This window comes from Lactuca virosa, chromosome 5 (assembly GCF_052849685.1).
Source record: "Lactuca virosa cultivar CGN04683 chromosome 5, Lactuca_virosa_CGN04683_v6, whole genome shotgun sequence".
Classification (NCBI taxonomy): domain Eukaryota; kingdom Viridiplantae; phylum Streptophyta; class Magnoliopsida; order Asterales; family Asteraceae; genus Lactuca; species Lactuca virosa.
The window spans coordinates 206027322-206048350 of NC_136430.1; the positions used below are offsets into that span (position 1 = coordinate 206027322).

Here is a 21029-nt window from a genome sequence, read left to right on the forward strand (position 1 = left end):
GCAGTTAGCATGGAAAAGCATCCTCCCTTACTTCCTATCACAGGAGTTTTTAACCAAAATAGGGTTATTGAAAAAAATATTTACCAATCTAGTATAGTTTGAAAAATATTTACCAAACTAGTGTTTTTCTTCATTTTTTTTATTTTTCAATATTTCTTATTGTTTTTCTATTTATTTAAAATATCAGCTTTTCTACTTTTTTTTTATTTCAGTTTTTTTACTATTTATTTTAAATATCAGTTTATTATTATTATTATTATTATTATTATTATTATTATTATTATTATTTACTATGCATTTAACATAAATATCTAACATACAAAAGAGCTTTATTATTTTGGTTCATTACATGCCTATTTGATTAATTTTTTTCTACCGTTTATATAGTGATTACGAGTTTATTTTAATTTTCTTACCATTTATTTATACATATATTTTAAAAACTTAACCCTTTTACAAATTCAAGTTTTTTCTCGTGTCTTTATTTATACAACCTTTGCATGCTTTTTAATTGAGTGTCTTTACATTATAAAATATAAAAAGCAAAAGTTTACATATTTTTTGTCTTTACATAAAAACAAATATGTAAAAACATAGAAAACAAATTTAAAAAAAATCTAATTTGTAAAACGAAAGAAATCATAAAATACATGCATAAAACGAAATATGTAAAAAATATTTAGAAAACAAATTTCCAAATCAATAAAAACTATTATTTCAAAACACGTGAAAACAAAATTGTAAAAAAAAAATATACAGACAAAATTTTATAACACAACTATTACTTTTGCTTTTTATATTTTATTTTCAATGTAAAGAAACTCAATTAAAAAGCATGCAAAGGTTGTATAAATAAAGACATGAGAAAAAACTTCTTTTTGTAAAGGGTTAAGTTTTTAAAATATATATATAAATAAATGGTAAGAAAATTAAAGTAAACTCGTAATCACTATATAAACGGTAGAAAAAAATTAATCAAATAGACATATAATGAACCAAAATAATAAAGCTCTTTTGTATGTTAGATATTTATGTTAAATGTATAGTAAATAAAAGTATATAAAATTTAATAAAAAAAAACTGAAACAAAAATAAAATAAAAAAATAAACTGATATTTAAAAACAATAAATAATAAAAAAAAACTGAATTAAAAAAAATAAAAAAGCTGATTTTTTAATAAATAGAAAAACAATAAGAAATATTGAAAAATAAAAAAAAAATGAAGAAAAACACTAGTTTGGTAAATAATTTTCATACTATACTAGATTGGTAAATATTTTTTTGAATAACCACAGATTGGTAAATATTTTTTTGAATAACCCAATTTTGGTTAAAAAACTCCGATCATCCTCTACAACCTCATCTGTGCCAACAGCGTTAACCCCGATTACTTCGATTTCCACTGATACACTTCTCTCCACGCCAACACCGACGACCTCCTCAACATCCTTAACACTCTCGGCGTTTATTCTTGTGTCTGTGTCGGCCACTCTGTTTCCTCTATGATCGGTATTCTCCCCTCTATTCTCCGTCCTCATATCTTTTCCAAGCTCATCTTAATCGGTGCTTCGCCAAGGTAACTTACAGTAGCAACTACCGTCTGAACAGAATGATCGTGAACTTAGGTCGTCTGTAACCAGAATTGTTTAATTTGTTTCTAATCATCAAAAAATATAGCAATTTCAAACTGATATACGATCCTCTTTTCGTAATTTGGAATCAATCCAACACGAATGACGAGGATTTTATCTGTCTTTCTATCCATGCCCACCACCTATTTTTCGAAATGCCCGACTAAACCAAATACTCCTGTACAACTATGAAAGCAAACGATCTGTGTCTAAGGCTTAATTACAGTCTAGAACTAAACAGTTGGTTGAAATGAGATTAGATAAAAATAATAATTGATTGTCTTCTTCATAATTTAAACCATCCACTGTTACTCGGTAATTGTTGATGGTAACTATTGCTCTATAATTTGTTGTGGTTCCTCAATGAACTGAATGCAATTCTTATAATTTACTATCTTGATGTATACTCCTTCATCACTATACCATTTGTTCAGGGACTCAGATCGTGTAAATTATGATACAGTTGCTGACATACAGGATCCTTTAATAGCCATGATAAAGAAAAAAACAGTTTTTTTTTTACATGTAATTTGCGTTGAACTAAATTTGATGTTTAATCATTTTTTTTCTTTTTAGGCTTTAAAGAGGTTCATTTCTAGTGAGGGGAATCTCAAAAGACAGCTTGAGGATTTCCTAAAACGTCCTGATTCAAGATTTAGATTATTTCCAAAAACCTATCTTCTAGTCGGTTATTCTTTATAGACTTTTCTACGGTTATTAATCGAACTCGCATCTTCATGTTAATCTTCTTTTTCTGAAATCAGGGCTTAATTAATTTGATTTTAATGGGGTGTCATTTTTAAGTTAATCTCTTCTGGCAGGATACAATCAAATATGATATTGGAAATGTATTTTGCTTTTTTTTTCTCTTTGGATGTTATCTTTTAATAGATAATTAGTAGGTAATTCTTTTGTTCAAAACATGAATTATCAATATCTTGGCCTTTGAATTGGATCATATATGCATTAACATGTGGAGTTTTGAGGGGTTCAAGAAGTGAAAGATTACTAAGTAAATTTGTGGAAAATGAGTATGAAAAGATAGACTAATGGAGCTTTATATGAGGTAATTAGTTTTCTCCTATTTTTCTTATACAAAAATACATTCTCTACATTTGAAAAACATCTTCTTTTGATCATGTATACACTAACTCATTTGCTTTTATTTTCTACAGATATTCAAACAGAGTGAAAGAAGAATCTGAAAGGCTGAATGATCTTGAACTTGAAGATCTTGAGGTTTACTTTATATATATATATATATATATATATATATATATATATATATATATATATATATATATATATATGCATCTTTTGGCAATCATGGAACTAAAAATTATTATTTTATAATCTTTAATAGTAAACATACTTTTTGCTTTGTTTCCATTTTTACTTATTGTAATGTCTTTCTTGTTCAGATTCTGATATCATGCTTTCTGCAAACTTCTCATTTAGAAGAGTTCTTATGTGTAAAGGTAATACAACATGTTCTTAAGCATCTTATAAATTTATACTCATAATAAATTCGTTTGAAGAACATTAGTATCTACAAAAAAAAATTAAAAAGGAACTAAAAACGTTGGTATTGGATGTGGTATATATATTTTTTTATCAATTATTTAAAACTATAACTAACAATAATAATCATAATATTTTGACATGTTGATAAGTTGTTGTCCCCTGAGTTTCAACCTTCTGTTGAGCATCTTATTAGTTTCCTTCCACAAAACGGACATGTTTTCAGCTACATTTCCTGTTTCTATAAAAGATTTTAGAGACATATTGTCACACCCTTAGACCAGGATGGCGGAAACGTCTGGGGCGGGTGACTATCATGTACAGTATCATAACAACATAATATGAATGATCAAAGCAAACACAACCAACATATATATAATTGAAATAGTTACATCGTTTGTATGTGTTACATGTTTCAAAAGTCAATTACAATATGTTGACAAAAGATTTGTTAGACGCCTTAGCGTCCCATCCTCAAAAGCCGGTAGTTACATGTTTTAATGATTCCCTGAGAATACAAGTTGTTTGAAAAAGTGTCAACAATTAAGTTGGTGAGTTCATAAGCGTTTATATGAGTAATCGTAAACCTTTCTTTGTAATGTAATAGTGTTTGTTTTTTAGAAAATCTGATATTTTCCATAAAAATGCGTTGTAGTCTTAAATGTACCGAGACTGAAATGTGCAAGTATTTTCCATACTTAAAATAGTAATATGCAGTTTTATTTGTATATAAAACCGTTTGAAGAATGTTTTTCCGTAAACTAAATGTGTCGTTGTTGCTTCATGTGAGTTTTTATAACCATGCTAATGACCTGGATGGACTGTTGCGACGTTCTTCAGGCGTCGGAATGTTATGACATGTGTCACCCAAGACCTGCCGGTCTAACTGTAGCTAACAATTAGGGTGCGAGATTGTCAGTCTCGTATAGATCTATGCACAAGTATTACGCTCTACAAAAAGGGGATTCTGGTTATAAAACAGGACTTTCGTGAGTATTTTGTAATATACAGTGAAGACAATGTCTCACAAAGGTATTCAACGAGCTTACGTGTTTTTGTACTGAAACGTTTTTATATGTAATTATCCCTCGCTTTAAGGATAATAGAGAAAACGACTTAAAATAATGATATATGTACTTTATATAATTATACCCTTTGCTCAACGGGTTACAAAGGGGGTAAAGTTTCGTAAACTATACTTGTATATTTTATTACAGAAAAGAAGTTTATAAACTATATATATATATATATATATATATATATATATATATATATATATATATATATATATATATATATATATATATATATAGTTTATATGGATAATGTAGTGTGTTTAAATTCGTTTTTCATATCGTTACGTTTTTATCAAAACTTTTCATGTAATAAGGTACGAGTTTGGTAGTAAAGCCGTTTCATGTATTGATCACTTTTTGTAAAAATAGTAAATAAACGTATTTGAATGTTTGCGTTTCAACGTAAATTTTCTTGTGTGTTACTTGTATTCTCCCCCCCCCCCCCCCAAAACATAGAAAAAATCTTGAAAATGTAGGGGTATGAACTCACCTTATGTGTGTTTGCGGCTAGATAACGAGGTGAAGACGATGATCTTTAAGTTAGAATGCTTGAAGGTAGTCGAAATTCTAATAGTTTATAACACATAATAATTTGTGTGAATATATGAACTATCATGAAAGTGTTTGTAAACACTAGATTGTTTAAGAAACACTTACCGCAATCCTTAAGAACTATCTTGAACAATAAACCTTTGGAATGTTTGGACTTGTTCTTGAAAGAAGGCACTTGATATTTCAGAGAATATGGGGTGAAATATGTTAACTATGAAGTGTTTCAAAGAGTCTCTAAATTTGTGGTTTTTATATGGGAAAATAGGTGTAAGAGAAGTGACGTGTACGTTGGAAAATGTAATATATCACATTGGTAACTTAATCAACCAATCAAGTGGCCTAAATATCTAGATATTCTATGGAGTTTTCGGCCTAACTAAGGGTAATTTCGGCAAAGGCATGACTGAAATTACCTTGTACACACTCACAATTGTTTATTTCTATTTTGTTATCACCCAAGGAAGGGTGATTTCGGTCCTAGTAGTACCTAGGCTTGTGATTTCGGCCCTATACAACCGAAAACCCTTTGTTCCTAGATTCCTAAAACCGAAAACCCTTTAGTGGGGTATAATTCATTCTTTTAACTCTTAATTAATTGACTTGTGTTGACTTACCATAGTCTGTTTCAACATGGTTATATATATATATATATATATATATATATATATATCTACTTATACAAATGATGCCTCTTTGGCTATAGATGATTCAATGCAACAAGGTTAAGATGTGGTTTCACTTAAACATAATACATCTTTAGACTTTGCTTGACTCCAACTTTGCCAGTTGTCACATCATCACCCTGTTAGAGGGAATTTCATCCCGAAATTAGTTCTAGACTGGTTACTCATGAGCTAGGGAAGAGATGTGGGTACTTTTGTTTCATCTGGTCTTCTCGTTCCCAAGTGAATTCAGGTCCTCGTTTGGCGTGCCAGCGGACCTTTACTATTGGTATGTGTCTTTGTTTCGTCCTTTTGATCTCCTTATCCATGATTTCCACAGGTTCTTCTACGAAGTGTAGACTCTCGTTTATCTCAATTTCATCAAGTGGGATTACAAGAGTTTCGTCGGACAGACATTTCTTAAGATTGGACATGTGGAAGGTGGGATGTACGTTACTAAGTTCTTGTGGTAGGCGAAGTTTATAATCTACTGGACAAATCCTAGTAAGGATTTCAAATGGTCTGATATATCTTGCATTCAGTTTCCCACGCTTTCCAAAACGTATCATTCCCTTCCAGGGTGAGACTTTTAAAAGTACGCGATCACCAACCTGGAATTCTAAGGGTTTTCATCGCTTATCTGTATAACTCTTTTGCCGATCTCGAGATGCTTTCAGTCTTTCTCAAATTTGGATGACCTTCTCTGTTGTCTCCCTTATGATCTCAGGGCCGGTGAGAGTGATGTCAGGAACTTGTCCCTTTGCTAGTTGCGTGTCACCCACTTCAGCCCAGCACAGAGGTGATCTACACTTGTAGCCATAGAGGGCTTCGAATGGAGAAACTCCGATGCTAGTGTGATAGCTATTGTTGTATGAGAACTCGATGAGTGGTAAATGGGTATCCCAAGCTTTACCAAAGTCTATCACACAAGCTCTCAGCATATCTTCCAACGTTTGAATGGTTCTTTTGCTCTGTCCGTCAGTATGTGGGTGGTAGGTTGTACTCATGTCAAGCCTGGTTCCTAAGTATTTTTGTAGCGTTTGCCAAAATCGTGAGGTTAACCTGCTATCTCTATCCGAGATAATGGATATTGGTACGCCATGCAGTCACACAATCTCTTTGATGTACGTCTTTGTTAGATTTTCCATATTGTCTGTCTCTTTTATTGGTAGGAAGTGTGTAGGCTTGGTTAACCTATCAACAATCACCCATATGGTGTCAAGTCCACCAGACGTCTTGGGTAATTTGGTTATGAAATCCATGATTATCCGTTCCCACTTCTACTCGGGTATCTCAGGTTGTTGTAACAAACCCGAGGGCTTCTGGTATTCTACCTTGACCTTGGCGCAAGTCATGTACTTGCCCACATAGGTAGCGATTTCTGCCTTCATGTTTGGCCACCAATAAAATTTCTTGAGGTCCAGGTACATCTTGTGTGAACCGTAATGAACGGAGTATCTGGTCTTGTGAGCCTCATTCATGACAATGTCCTTGAATCCACCAAACTTCGGTATCCAGATTCGATTCATGAGATAGCAAGCTATGTCATCCTTGACTTCTAGATTTTTATCCATTCCTCGCAAGGCTTCACTTGCGATATTCTCAGGTTTTAAGGCTTCCAGTTGAGCCTCTTTGATCTGTGTGGATAGGTGGGAATGGATAGTTATCGCCAATGATTTCACTCGGCGACCCGAGTATTCTTTTCTACTGAGGGCGTCTGCTACTACGTTGGCCTTGCCTGGATGATAATGAATCTCGCATTCGTAGTCATTTAGTAGCTCTACCCATGTTCATTGTCTCATGTTGAGTTCCTTCTAATTGAGAATGTGTTGGAGACTCTTGTGGTCAGTGAAGATCGTGCACTTTGTACCGTAGAGGTAGTGTCTCCAGATCTTCAGCGCAAATACTATGGCTCCTGATTGAGAATGTGTTGGAGACTCTTGTGGTCAGTAAAGATCGTGCACTTTGTACCGTAGAGGTAGTGTCTCCAGATCTTCAGCGTAAATACTATTGCTTCGAGCTCAAGATCATGGATGGTGTAGTTGACTTCATGAGTCTTTAGCTGTCTTGAGGCATAAGAAATGACCTTTCCTCGTTGCATGAGCACACAACCTAAACCTTGTTTGGATGCATCGCAGTAGACCACAAAGTCTTCTGTCCCTTATGGGAAAGACAAGATCGGTGCACTACATAATGCTTGTTTTTGTGTTTGAAAGGCATCCTCCTGCTTATCTTCCCAGTTGTAGGTTACTCCTTTCTGAGTCAAGGTAGTGAGTGGTTTAGCGATCTTGGAGAGGTTTTGTAAGAATCTCATGTAGTAGCCAGCAAGGTTAAAGAACTGACGGATCTCCGTCGATGTTCTTGGTGCTTTCCAGTCTTTAATTGCTTTGATTTTGGAGGGATCCACATGTATCCCTTCTTTGCTGACCACATGGCCCAAGAAGTCCACTTCTCTGATCCAAAATTCACATTTTGAAAACATCGCATATAGTTTTTCTGTCCTCAACGTCTCCAGGATTTGTCGTAGATGTTGACTATGCTCTTCCTTGCTTCGTGAATAGATCAATATGTCGTATATGAATACAATCATGAATTTATCTAAGTAAGGTCTGCACACACGGTTCATTAGGTCCATGAACACCGCAGGTGCATTAGTCAATCCGAAGGGCATCACTACGAACTCGCAGTGACCGTAGCGAGTCCGAAACGTCGTTTTGGAAACATCCTCCTCCTGGACTCGCAGTTGGTGATAACCCTATTGTAGATCGATCTTTGAGAAGTAGCATGCTCCCTGAAGTTGGTCGAATAGGTCGTCGATTCGGGGTAGGGGATATCGGTTTTTGATGGTGAGTTTGTTCAACTCACGATAATCAATGCACATGCGAAAAGATTCGTCTTTCTTCTTAACGAACAGAACTGGTGCTCCCCAAGGTGAGAAACTTGGTCGGATAAATCCTTTTTTCAACAGTTCGTTTAGTTGACTGGATAATTCCTGCATTTCGGTCGGAGCCAATCGGTATGGGGACTTCACTATGGGGGTGGCTCCAGGAACTAAGTTGATTCTGAACTCGACTTGTCGCACTGGTGGTACTCCCGAAAGGTCTTCTGGGAATATATCAGGAAAATTACAGACTTCGAGGATATCTTTGATATATTTCACTTCCTTTGTCTTGTGAACAACGTGTGCTAGAAATGCATGGTACTTCTTGCGTAGATAATTCTGAGCCTTGATGCAAGTAATGATTTGGAGGTTTGCACCAAGTTTGTCACCGTAGATGACAAGAGTTTCGTTATTCGGGAGATTGAGTCGGACGGCTTTTTCATAACATAAGATATCAGCATGATGGGGACTCAACCAATCCATGCCAATGATAGTGTCAAAGCTTCTTATTATAACAGGCATTAAATCGATTTGAGAGGAATGGTTCTTTAGAGTTAGCGTGCACCCTATGTACACGTCTTTAGTGCTTTCAGTTTTACCATTCGCCATTTCTACTGTGAATATTTCGTTAAGTGTTTGAGGTTTTTGGTTGAGTAAATCTTTAAACTTTTGACTCGCAAAATTTCACTCCGCACCGCTATCGAATAGTATGCATGTTTATGTATTATTGAGAAGGAACGTACCGGTAACCACCGTAGGGTCCTTTATGGCTTCCTCGTGCCCTAGATTTAGAACCCTTCCGGTACTCCCAGTGTTCCCGTTATTGGCTTTCGGGCAATCTTTTATGAAATGCCCCGTTTCCCCGCATCCGTAGCACGTTCGGCTCATCCCTACACTTATGATTGGGACAGCTTGTTAGATTGGCGCCTTGCAAAAATAGGCGATGTGTCCTTTCCTGCTGCAGTTTCTGCACTGCATTTCCTGACATGATCCGGTGTGGTGGAAGTTGCACTTGTTGCATTTGGGTACACTCCCCGCATATTGTCTTATTGGTGTTGGGGTTGCAGGGATAGTGGCAACGTGGACTGCTACTATTTGTTGTCTCTTGGCGGGCTCTTGCGTTGGCTGGCCCTTCATTTTGTTCCACTGCTTTCTTTTTTCGTCATTCCCTTTTGCTCGTTCGGGGATAGCTGTCATAAAGCCCTGGCGGACTCCATGATCTACAAGCGTTCGTGACAAGCGTTTGGCACTGTCAAAAGTAGATGGGTTTGAGGATACTACGTTTCCTTGAATCTTAGGGGATAGTCCCTAAATGTAACGTTCAACCTTCTTGCTTTCCGGGGTGACCATCCCGGGACATAGCATTGCCAGGTCACAAAATCTAGCAGTATAGGCTGCGATGTCGAAGTCTTTCATTCTGAGGTTCTAGAGCTCTTGTTCCGGTTTGTGTACTTCGCCTCGTGGCCAGTATTCAGGTTTTCCCAATTCATCGAGTTAGCCACCGGGAGAGTTAGAGATTTGGCGTGCACATTCCACCAGGTAAGAGCTGTTGGGTTTTGAGCATTCTAACACTTCCTAAGTGTACATGCAACCCTAATAAACCTTGGATCTATGTTTGTCTAAAATACATGCAAAATTTGTTTTCCAAGGTTTATAACTTATCTAGCATGGCATGGGGAATTTTTAAACATAAAAGAACTAGATGAATTACATACCTTTGTTTGTGAATTGATTCCTTAGGAGTTTGAGATCCAAGCACCAATAATGTGAATGCCTCAAATGGAAATCACAAATCACCACAAACTTGGAAAACTTATGAGAGAGTATATCTATGCTCTAGAAATCGGCCACCTTTCTTCACACACACTAGGGTGTCATTTCATGCATCACAAGCTTGTTTATATAGTGCACATGATTAGGGTAAACCCTAATAACCCATGTCTTTTCCTTTCCAAGGATCCATGGGTTAAGAGCTCCATGGATCATCCATGGACTCCCATATAAGCTTAGCCCATTACCATAATGAGTGTTAGCCCACACTATATAAATATAATAGCCCATGTTTAATTAGTCACCATTTGATCACTAAATTAATTCATAATTAATTTAATACGAATACTAATTAAATAATACAATTTCATATTAATATATTATAACTTATAATATATTAATAAGCCGCAAATATACTCTTCTCATAATGTTATCCATATAAATAGTTCGGGTGAAGTGCAACCCAAATGGACCATGTCGGGTCGGGTCAAGTATATACCAAATAAGTTATGGACTTAGACACCTTATCCAACAGTCTCCCACTTGGATAAGTCTAATAACTATATTTGCCTATATGACTTCAGGAACCAACCGGCAATCGTAGCTCTCGAAAACTCTGTTGAACTATGAAGCGCCATTTTAGATAAGTGATCATATAATCCTCTGCTCTCATGATATCAGCCGGACAAATACATGGAACAATGTCTTACTTATTGTCCAGCAGTTTGTTTCCCGATTTCCGATTTGTTTGACAAAGAACTTAATCGAACACATCAATTTAGTTCTAACCGGGCCCGGTACATAGGTCAAAACAAAATCATCGAGGGGCCCAGATATCGCTTCTAATCCTCCAAGGACGAGAAGAAACAGATAAACTTCGACTCATATACTTGTTTCTACTACTTGTTGAATTATACACAAATGCACGTTTTATAACATCAAGTTACTGATGCGTTTTCGTGCAATCAATGTACAACCAACTCATAGGTAACAGCTCATATCTCTAGGTTTGAAGACTTATATTATATTACCGTCTCACGATCACTCGAGATGAATTCCATGAAGTGATGCAAGTGAGCGTGGGTTGAATCCAATACTCATAACTTATGAGCACTCATGAGTGTTGTAGCCATGTCCAACATCTTAGACCTCTACAACCAACTCATGACAGTCTTGATTCATATCTACTTCCAACATATGACCGACTGTGGATGGTTTGAATAACTTAATCATTCGGAAAGAATAACCTAGTTATTATGGAAGTCAAAACATGCAAAGTGAAACACAAGAATAATTGAATCCAATATGGTCTCAGCCCTTATGAATATAAATAAAACACATTTTATTCATCACCATATTGATTCCACATTATTCTATTTCGATTTATCAACTTAACACTTGAATTAAAACAATAGTTGTCCCATGCTCCAAGCATGTACACTATGTTTTCTAAACAATAGTCATGCCATACACCAAGTATGCACACTATGTTTGTCTATGATCTTTACTTTGTGAAGTATATCAATTGAACATGATTCCAATGATGCTCATTTCACAGTCCGAAATCCTTATCGTAAATGTAAGAATACCAAATTCTTGTCATTTACTGTAATCTGTTAGATTCCAAACTTATATGCATTGATCCTCTTGTAATGACTATGCACAAAAGTCACAAAACCTTGTCAACAGTCATTACAGAGTATTCCAAAGGAGATCACTTCTATGGAAACGAACTCTCATATTCAAAGTACATTGCTTTGAACATCCTTCTTGCATAAAAGTTTCTAACTTTCTCATAGATTCTTAATATCCAACTCCCAATATGGAGAATTTCCATATTCCCATTTTGATTATCATATCTGAACAAGAGCTACCTCTTTTCAGAATATATCCATATGGTCCTTCCAAAATTTAACATTATACTTCCAACTGTCCCTGAGCAACCAATCTTTGGTGAACCTTAGATTGTCCTCGACAATTGCTTAATCATTTTAGTCTTATCCAATTCTATACTTTTCCCTTCTTAATGCTCTGAGCATTTGGAAAATTTAGAAAGGATGAATATTATAGCACATGTGACCGATCCTATACCCGAAGCATATGGGACACGATTCACGATGTCTCACATAAAGACCCGATACTAGATCAGTCTTTTGCTACAATATTTTTTTATTTTCCATGTTTTCAAAAATCGACTATGAAGAGGGATGTCGTAATCATAATCGAATATGAGAACGCAATATATATAGAATTTCCTTATGTTGAACCATTCCAACATAAAATTCATATATATATCATTGACTAAAGATGATTGAAATCTCAATCTAAACTTTTAGGATTGAAATGAAGTATAATCTTCTATCCCTTAATTATAGCAAAACAACCTTTTCCAAGTGAAATTCTTGTTTTCTATAATTAACAATACTCATCATAATTGATTATGCTCCCACTAGCATAATAATTATTTAGCACAACAATTATGCTCCCACTAGCTTTGACATGTACTCAGAAATCGACTTCTAGAAATCAATACTTTATTGACTTTCATCACCAAAGTTCAGACTTCTGATACGATATGCTTCGAAAAAACTTTATCTAAGCTTCTCAGACTCATACATCTTTCTTTAGATAGCTCACATGTGTGTCTAAACAATTATGAAGAGGGATGCCATAATCATAATGTTTAGACCTGTTTGCCATTTCTCACAAGTCCATGTTAGTGTGTCGGTTAACCACACACGCTCCACTAACGACTTTGAGAATGCAAACAACACAATTGCTATCTACTTAAAATCTACTTAGTGAAAGCGTTTCCTCACCATCATTTTCATGAATCGGAAAAAACCTTATGACACTTAGATTTTATGATGTATGTGTTCCTATCCATATGAATTTGTCAAAACCGTAATCAAAAGACAAGGTTAGTGACAAACTCAAAACATATGGATTGAACTTGTTCAATCTTGATTTCTTGCCTCTTGGTAGCCCAAGGGCCCACCATTGCTTCCAAGTTGTTATGCACACAATTGAGAACTCACAGAACTCACATACATAGTCAACTTTACCGGAATAGGCACAGGAACAAGAATTATGTCAACACGATACGTTACAAACCTCAAGTCGTGTGCTAGCGATAAACTATAGGTTTTATCCTTGATTAGCTCTTGAAACTCTGAAGACCTTTAAGACTCCCATTGTCCTCTTGACATGCAAGTTTCTCTTTGTCAAGAATCATTCCTTGACAACCAAACAAACATTCAAGAGTCCATGCGGATTCTTATCAAGATAAACACTTCACACAATTGATGTCAGTTGGTCTTTGTTTTATCCAAAACATCACAACTTACCAATTTCAAATGTACAAGAGTAGAAAACATTTTACTCTTACATTTGACAAGTGTTATAAACCTTCTTTAAGATGTGTCACTCAAGTTACAATCTTGGAGTATGACTCTAAGACTTGTTTTTGGAACGAAGTATGATTCATCTTCTTGATTTTAACCATTCCAACAAATCATGAATCCTCTTCTTAGCCATAAAATTCACTAAGATGTCCTTAGAGGATGAATTGTGACATGGTTTCTTAATCATTAAGATGATCATAAAACAAGCTACTAAAGTACTCTCCCATCTTTTCAGATTTGAGAAACTTTTATCTTTCTGCCCAATTTGATTCTTCCCATTCGTCCTGCCATACATTGAAACTTTTCCAATGTTTCAGAATTGTACTTCAACTTGTAGGTACAACCATCTTTACTAAACTTTAGTAAATCATGACGAATAGTCTTATCGATCTTTGTGGTGGACTTTGACCTGCACACACCCAGTGTACCCGATCCTTTAGTCTTTCACCTGTCTCACATATACATGTGGTCAGGGAATTAGTCTTAACTTTCCAAAAATGAAAATTCTCATTCATCATGCAATACAACCTGCATGATTCCAAGTTTCAGTCCAATTGAAACCTTGGGTGATGAGAATCTTTCCTTATTTGATAAATTTAGACACTACCACTAATGAAAGAATCAAATGCACATTTCCATTATTGCTAGAACCATACAAACATCAATTTTTCATAAAATGCCATTGCAAGGAGATATAATAAAATAAAACAAAATTTTATTTATTTATAAATGCGGAAAAACTTTTTCCTTACAATGCAACTTTAAATGAAAACTATGCTATTACATATCTTCTAGCAATCTATCATAACTCTTATGTAGCAGCTCAAGAATCCGATCTTCGAACCAACCATATTCGCTATCAGATTCAGCATACTCCTTTTATTAAGTGTCCTTCCCTTTGCTTGATCCTGAAGCAGAGTCAAACCTTTTGTTTCTACTTGCTTTCAGATCTTTTAGGTATTCAGGGCAGCTTCGCTTCCAATGACCCTTCTCATGACAATAAAAACATATAGACTCCTTGGGAACGGTACACGAGATTATCACAGACTTAGCCTTTCCCTTTGCCTTTTGGTCAACAGGGTCGACCAAGGCCGATCCCTTTCCATTGGGAAGAAAAGGCTTTTCTGGACTTCCAATGTTACCATTGTCCATGTCCATGGAAGTTTGAGAAATAGACCTTCCACCCATATTTTCTTGACCATTGCGCCACATCATTTCTGACTCAGCAGCAACAAACAAATAAGATAGATCTATTAGGGTCATGTCGTGATTTATCACATAGTAGTTCTGAATGAACTCACTATATGACTCTGAAAGTGACTGAAGAACCCAGTCAATAGCCAACTTCCTTGGGACAACGACACCCAACATTCTCAACCTGTCAAAGTGTGACTTCATTCCTAAGACATGAGTGCACACAGGTCTTCCATCTTTATGTTTCATTGCTAGTAGGGCTTGAGTGACCTTGAATTTTTCAAGTATTCGAGCTTGTGGGTCAGGGAGAATAAATGGAGGAGGTGTAGGTAGAGAAGTATGATTTCCATGAGATTTGGGAAGATCACAGTTGTCTAAACCAGACATCTACAATGGGAGATATTCAAGTTAGTTGATTTTAAGTCCTTAATATAACACCCAATATGAAATATTAAGGCTATGACCCAACACAATATTTTATAACTTGGAAGAGGGATGTCGTAATCCAAGCTATATAATATTTGAAGGTAGGTGAATGACGATTCACCAATTTCCACCATGAAAAACGAAATAAATTAGTAAGTTTTAATTGGATTTGAAACTCCTAGATCTTTTGAGATTCATTGAACTTTCAATGGCATGTTTCAGTCTCGATTGTGCCCTTCAGGTTTTGTGACTGGGATGTCGAGGATCACAAAACAAGGTGTGAATAACCATGCAAACTCACTTGGTACCCTTAATATTATCACCTAATCGATGTGTCGGTTAACCACACACGCTCCACCGATCTATGATAAACATTAAGTCACCCTTCGTGATCCTTACTAGTAAAAGTTAGTGTGCCGGTTAACCACACACGCTCCACCAACGACTTGGTAAGGTACAAAGTGTGAATTTCATGGGTTAGCACCATATTCACATTTTCCTAAAGTAACTAAGATTGGGAATTTATAAAACGTTTAGTTACTTTATAATATTCATTATACTTTAATGAGAATTTAAAGTCATTGTCCTACCCGTTCGGCTAACGACCCTCCACCGATCAAGGAAGCGGTGGGTGAGAATGGACACCCATTAAGTTGCCATTTTATAGGCAACAACCTTATACCCCCCTTATAGACCGGCTTCGTGAATGAGGGCTACTAACGGTAAAACGACTTGATCTTATACATATATATAATAATTAACCATTAATGTTATAAATAGTATAAGGGTTGAATTTTAACTTTTAAAACTCTAAGGGTTGGAATTAAAGTATATTAAAGTGTGTGTAACTTTACAAATTCCAAAACTTGAGGGCAAGTTTTGAAACTTTTCAAAACTTTTCATTTCATAACTTATGAGTTAATGGTTCATAAAAATGAAGACTCTTCATTTTTATGTAACTTATGTGTTTAAATGTGTGTTTAAAAGAAAGTGGCCTTTGGATATCCATAACTTGAGGACAAATTATGGACTCCATTAAAACACATAAATGATCAAGAATTAATGATAAACAATTCAGCAAATAATTCCTATCATTTTTCTAAACTCATAAGAACATGAACATGATCATCAAGATTTCAAGAATTATATGAGCACATAAAATCATGGAATTTTGATATAAGCCATTGTAAATGGATTAGCATAAACATTACACCATCTAAAACAGGTTTTAAAACACCAAAACAGTTTAGGGTAATGTTTCTAGTCCATTTCCAGCAACAAAAGTCGAAAATCTGCTGTCAGTTCATTCTACTCGTCGAGTGCACGAACCTACTCGACGAGTAGGATGAATTTTCACTTGGACTCGTCGAGTCCCCCCATGGACTCGGCGAGTCCACTATTCAGACAGCAAACAATTTCGATTTTTAACACAATTTTGCATCAAGTATCAACAAACAAGCCTAGGCTCTGATACCACTGTTGGGTTTTGAGCATTCTAACACTTCCTAATTGTACATGCAACCCTAATAAACCTTGGATCTATGTTTGTCTAAAATACATGCAAAATTTGTTTTCCAAGGTTTATAACTTATCTAGCATGGCATGGGGAACTTTTAAACATAAAAGAACTAGATGAATTATATACCTTTGTTTGTGAATTGTTTCCTTAGGAGTTTGAGAGCCAAGCACCAATAATGTGAATGCCTCAAATGGAAATCACAAATCACCACAAACTTGGAAAACTTATGAGAGAGTATATCTATGCTCTAGAAATCGGCCACCTTTCTTCACACACACTAGGGTGTCATTTCATGCATCACAAGCTTGTTTATATAGTGCACATGATTAGGGTAAACCCTAATAACCCATGTCTTTTCCTTTCCAAGGATCCATGGGTTAAGAGCTCCATGGATCATCCATGGACTCCTATATAAGCTTAGCCCATTACCATAATGAGTGTTAGCCCACACTATATAAATATAATAGCCCATGTTTAATTAGTCACCATTTGATCACTAAATTAATTCATAATTAATTTAAGACGAATACTAATTAAATAATACAATTTCATATTAATATATTATAACTTATAATATATTAATAAGCCGCAAATATACTCTTCTCATAATGTTATCCATATAAATAGTTTGGGTGAAGTGCAACCCAAATGGACCATGTCGGGTCGGGTCAAGTATATACCAAATAAGTTATGGACTTAGACACCTTATCCAACAAGAGCCCCGTTAGCGAAAGTGCAGGCAGCAAATTTGACTTTGCTCTCATCCGGGCATGCACATATTTCAAACACTGACTCCGTCTTCTCAAACCATCTTGTTAGGGCGATGACGCCTCCGTTTCCGTAGAAAGTTTTGGGTTTGTAATTCGATAAGTCCTTGTAGGAACATACTCTGGAGCGTCCATGGCTTTCGCCTTGGATAGAACTATTTGTACCAGTTCCCTTCCCATTGGCGCCATTGGTACTGATCTGCGCCATGGCTGCGATCAAAGCGGCTGTTACAGCAACCTAAAAGATAGCAGAATCCATCGGTAGAGGTGGTGGCAGTGGGGGTGGTGGTGTTGTTATGGTGTTGATATGTCTAGGATTTCTTAGTGGAGGCATGCTTCTGCCATAAGTTCAAATATGAAATGATGATAAGTCTTCAATAATTGTTATGGAAAGTCTCAGTGATATACATTTTGTGTCCCGACTTTATCGTATTTGTAAGGCATTCATAAAATAGGAAATCTACTATAATAAGTAAATGGTTTCTTAACAATTTATGAAATTAATGGTAATATTCAAAAATGCATGCCAATTTCATTGATATTATATTTTGGTACGTGGTTCCGAAAAAACTGACCTTGCAGAAGGTCTATAGTACATCAATGTAAGGGAAAATTTTGACAGCATTATGACCCATGAATAGTGTAATCACTTATACGCAGGGTCGAACCTATATTTTAGAAGAGAGTAGCACCAACGCTTACTCGAAATACCTAGTCTATAACAAAACCTGAGTAGTATAAGAACTACTCGCGGTGCATGGCATCCTGTGAGCCCTGAAAATAAGTCATGAAAGTCTGCATCTCCTTCACTCGGTGCTCAGCCTCAATAACACACCTCTCCATTATAGCCTGACGTTCCCGATATTCTCTCATCTCAGCTCGAGTCGCGGTAACTTCCTTCTGAGGGGTCTCGGTGTGCTCCTATGTTTGATCATGATCTTCGTCCAAACGACGAAGACGGACTGCAGTAACTTCGGTGGTAGCACCAACTTCCATGATCTGATTGGCGGATGCCCTTTCTTGTTCGCCTTGGCGGGCGATGCGACGAACTATGACAGGGAGATCCCTGTCTGCTGAACCTCCTCTATCGAGGTTGTAGAAGCCTCGTTCCATACCGTAGCGTGGGCGCTGGCCCTGTTCCTGACTCCATCTCCTCAGATCCACTACCCACCGGGGCGTCGGGCCCTAGAAGTTTCGCCTGGGGTTTTGGGAGACCTGGGGTGGATTGTAAACCTCAGGTTCTGAGTCGGTGTCTTCTTCGACTTCTTCTTCATCTTCTTCCTCCTCGGAATCCTCTTCAGGATCTTCTTCGGGGTCTGCCTCAATCCAACCACCATTTCCCTAGTTGGGAAAATAGGGATCTCCGGGTATGTGAAATCCTGCTATTTTGACTATGCGAGGATAGGGGTAAGAAGCATAGAAAGAATCTAAGTGTGTGGTTCTATAGCATCATAAAACACTCCTATAGTATTTTAAATTTGTATGTTAAAGGTTCTTTGTATGGTTTGTTTGGTAAGTTTTAGACTCGTCATTCACTACGACCATTCCTCGATATACGCCAGTCACATCCCGGATAAATATAGTTGATCAGGCTATATTCATCCCAGACCTGATTATATACCCCTCGGCTTACTCGTATTGCTCAACTTATCTTAATACTTTTGTTTTGTTACCGTTATGACCCTGTACTAGTATGTTTGTATGTACTTATATTTTCGTGATCCTTGGTCCATTCCTGGTCCTTCTATATTTGCCTTGTGTATACAAGTCATATATAATCAAGATCGAATAGTCAGTCGAATCAGTGATTTTACCTTAAGCCCACATCCAAACAAGGAAAATGAAGTAAAGCGAAGCCATAAATTATAAGTCTATAGAATATTATTATATACAACCCTAACGTATACACTTAGCAAGCATAGATTACCAGCAAGGGTCCTTAATGTTCTTGTATGAAAATGTTACGTCAGAGAGTTTTAGTCTTATTGTATTTATAGTTTGTATATCTTATGTGGTTTGATATAATTAGCTCACTATAAACAATGCTCTAATATCAATCTGTCACACCCTCAGACCAGGATGGCGGAAACGTCTGGGGGTAGGTGACTATCATGTACAGTATCATAACAATTGAATATAAATGATCAAAGCAAACACAACTAACATATATATAATTGAAATAGTTACATCATTTGTATGTGTTACATGTTTCAAAAGTCAATTACAATATGTTGACAAAAGATTTGTTAGACGCCTTAGCGTCCCATCCTCAAAAGCCGGTAGTTACCTGTTTTAATGATTCCCTGAGAATATAAATTATTTGAAAAGGTGTCAACAATTAAGTTGGTGAGTTCATAAGCGTTTATATGAGTAATTGTAAACCTTTCTTTGTAATGTAGTAGTGTTTGTTTTATAGAAAATCTGATATTTTCCATAAAAATGAGTTGTAGTCTTAAATGTACCGAGACTGAAATGTACAAGTATTTTTCATACTTAAAATAGTAATATGCAGTTTTATTTGTATATAAAACCGTTTGAAGAATGTTTTTCCGTAAACTAAATGTGTCCTTGTTGCTTCATGAGAGTTTTTATAACTGTGCTAATGACCTAGATGGCCTGTCGTGACGTTCTTCAGGCGTCGGAATGTTATGACATTTGTCACCCAAGACCTGCCGGTCTAACTGTAGCTAACAATTATGGTGCGGGATTGTCAGTCCCGTATAGATCTATACACAAGTATCACACTCTCCACACAGGGGATTCTGGTTATAAAACATGACTTTCGTGTGTACTTTGTAATGTACGGTGAAGACAATGTCTCACAAAGGTATTCAACAAGTTTACGTGTTTTTGTAGTGAAAACGTTTGTATATGTAATTATCCCCCGCTTTAAGGATAATAGAGAAAACGACGTAAAATAATTATATATGTATTTTATATAATTATACATTTTGCTCAACAGGTTACAAAGGGAGTAAAGTTTCGTAAACTATACTTGCATATTTTATTACAGAAAAGAAGTTTATAAACTATATATATATATATATATATATATATATATATATATATATATATATATATATATGAATAATGAATAATGTAGTGTGTTTAAATTCGTTTTTGATATCGTTATGTTTTTATCAAAACTTTGCATATAATAATATACGAGTTTGGTAGTAAAGCCATTTCATGTATTTATCACTTTTCGTAAAAATAGTAAATAAACGTATTTGAATGTTTGCGTTTTAACGTAAATTTGCCTGTGTGTTACTTGTATTCCCCCCCTAAAACATAGAAAAAGTCTTGAAAATGTAGGGGTATAAACTCACCTTATGTGTGTTTGCGGCTAGATAACGAGGTAAAAATGATGATCTTTAAGTTAGAATGCTTGAACGTAGTTGAAATCCTAATAGTTTATAACACATAATAATGTGTGTGAATATATGAACTATCATGAAAGTGTTTGTAAACACTAGATTATTTAAGAAACACTTACCACAATCCTTAAGAACTATTTTGAACAATAAACCTTTGGAATGTTTGGACTTGTTATTGAGAGAATGCACTTGATATTTGAGAGAATATGGGGTGAAATATGTTAACTGTGAAATGTTTGAAAGAGTCC

General features: G+C 35.6%; 1 long non-coding RNA gene across 2 annotated transcripts; it reads left to right on the top strand.

The window, feature by feature from the left end:
• The first annotated feature begins 1351 nt into the window (after positions 1-1351).
• On the top strand, positions 1352-4235 carry LOC145116045 (uncharacterized). Of its 2 annotated transcripts, XR_013711849.1 has the most exons (5): positions 1352-1577; positions 2209-2698; positions 2808-2871; positions 3054-3110; positions 3994-4235. It is a non-coding gene; the product is annotated as an uncharacterized LOC145116045 (long non-coding RNA). The 2 variants fall into 2 exon arrangements; XR_013711848.1 differs by lacking the exon at positions 3994-4235 and having other exon boundaries at positions 3054-3144.
• The last annotated feature ends 16794 nt before the right edge of the window (positions 4236-21029 follow it).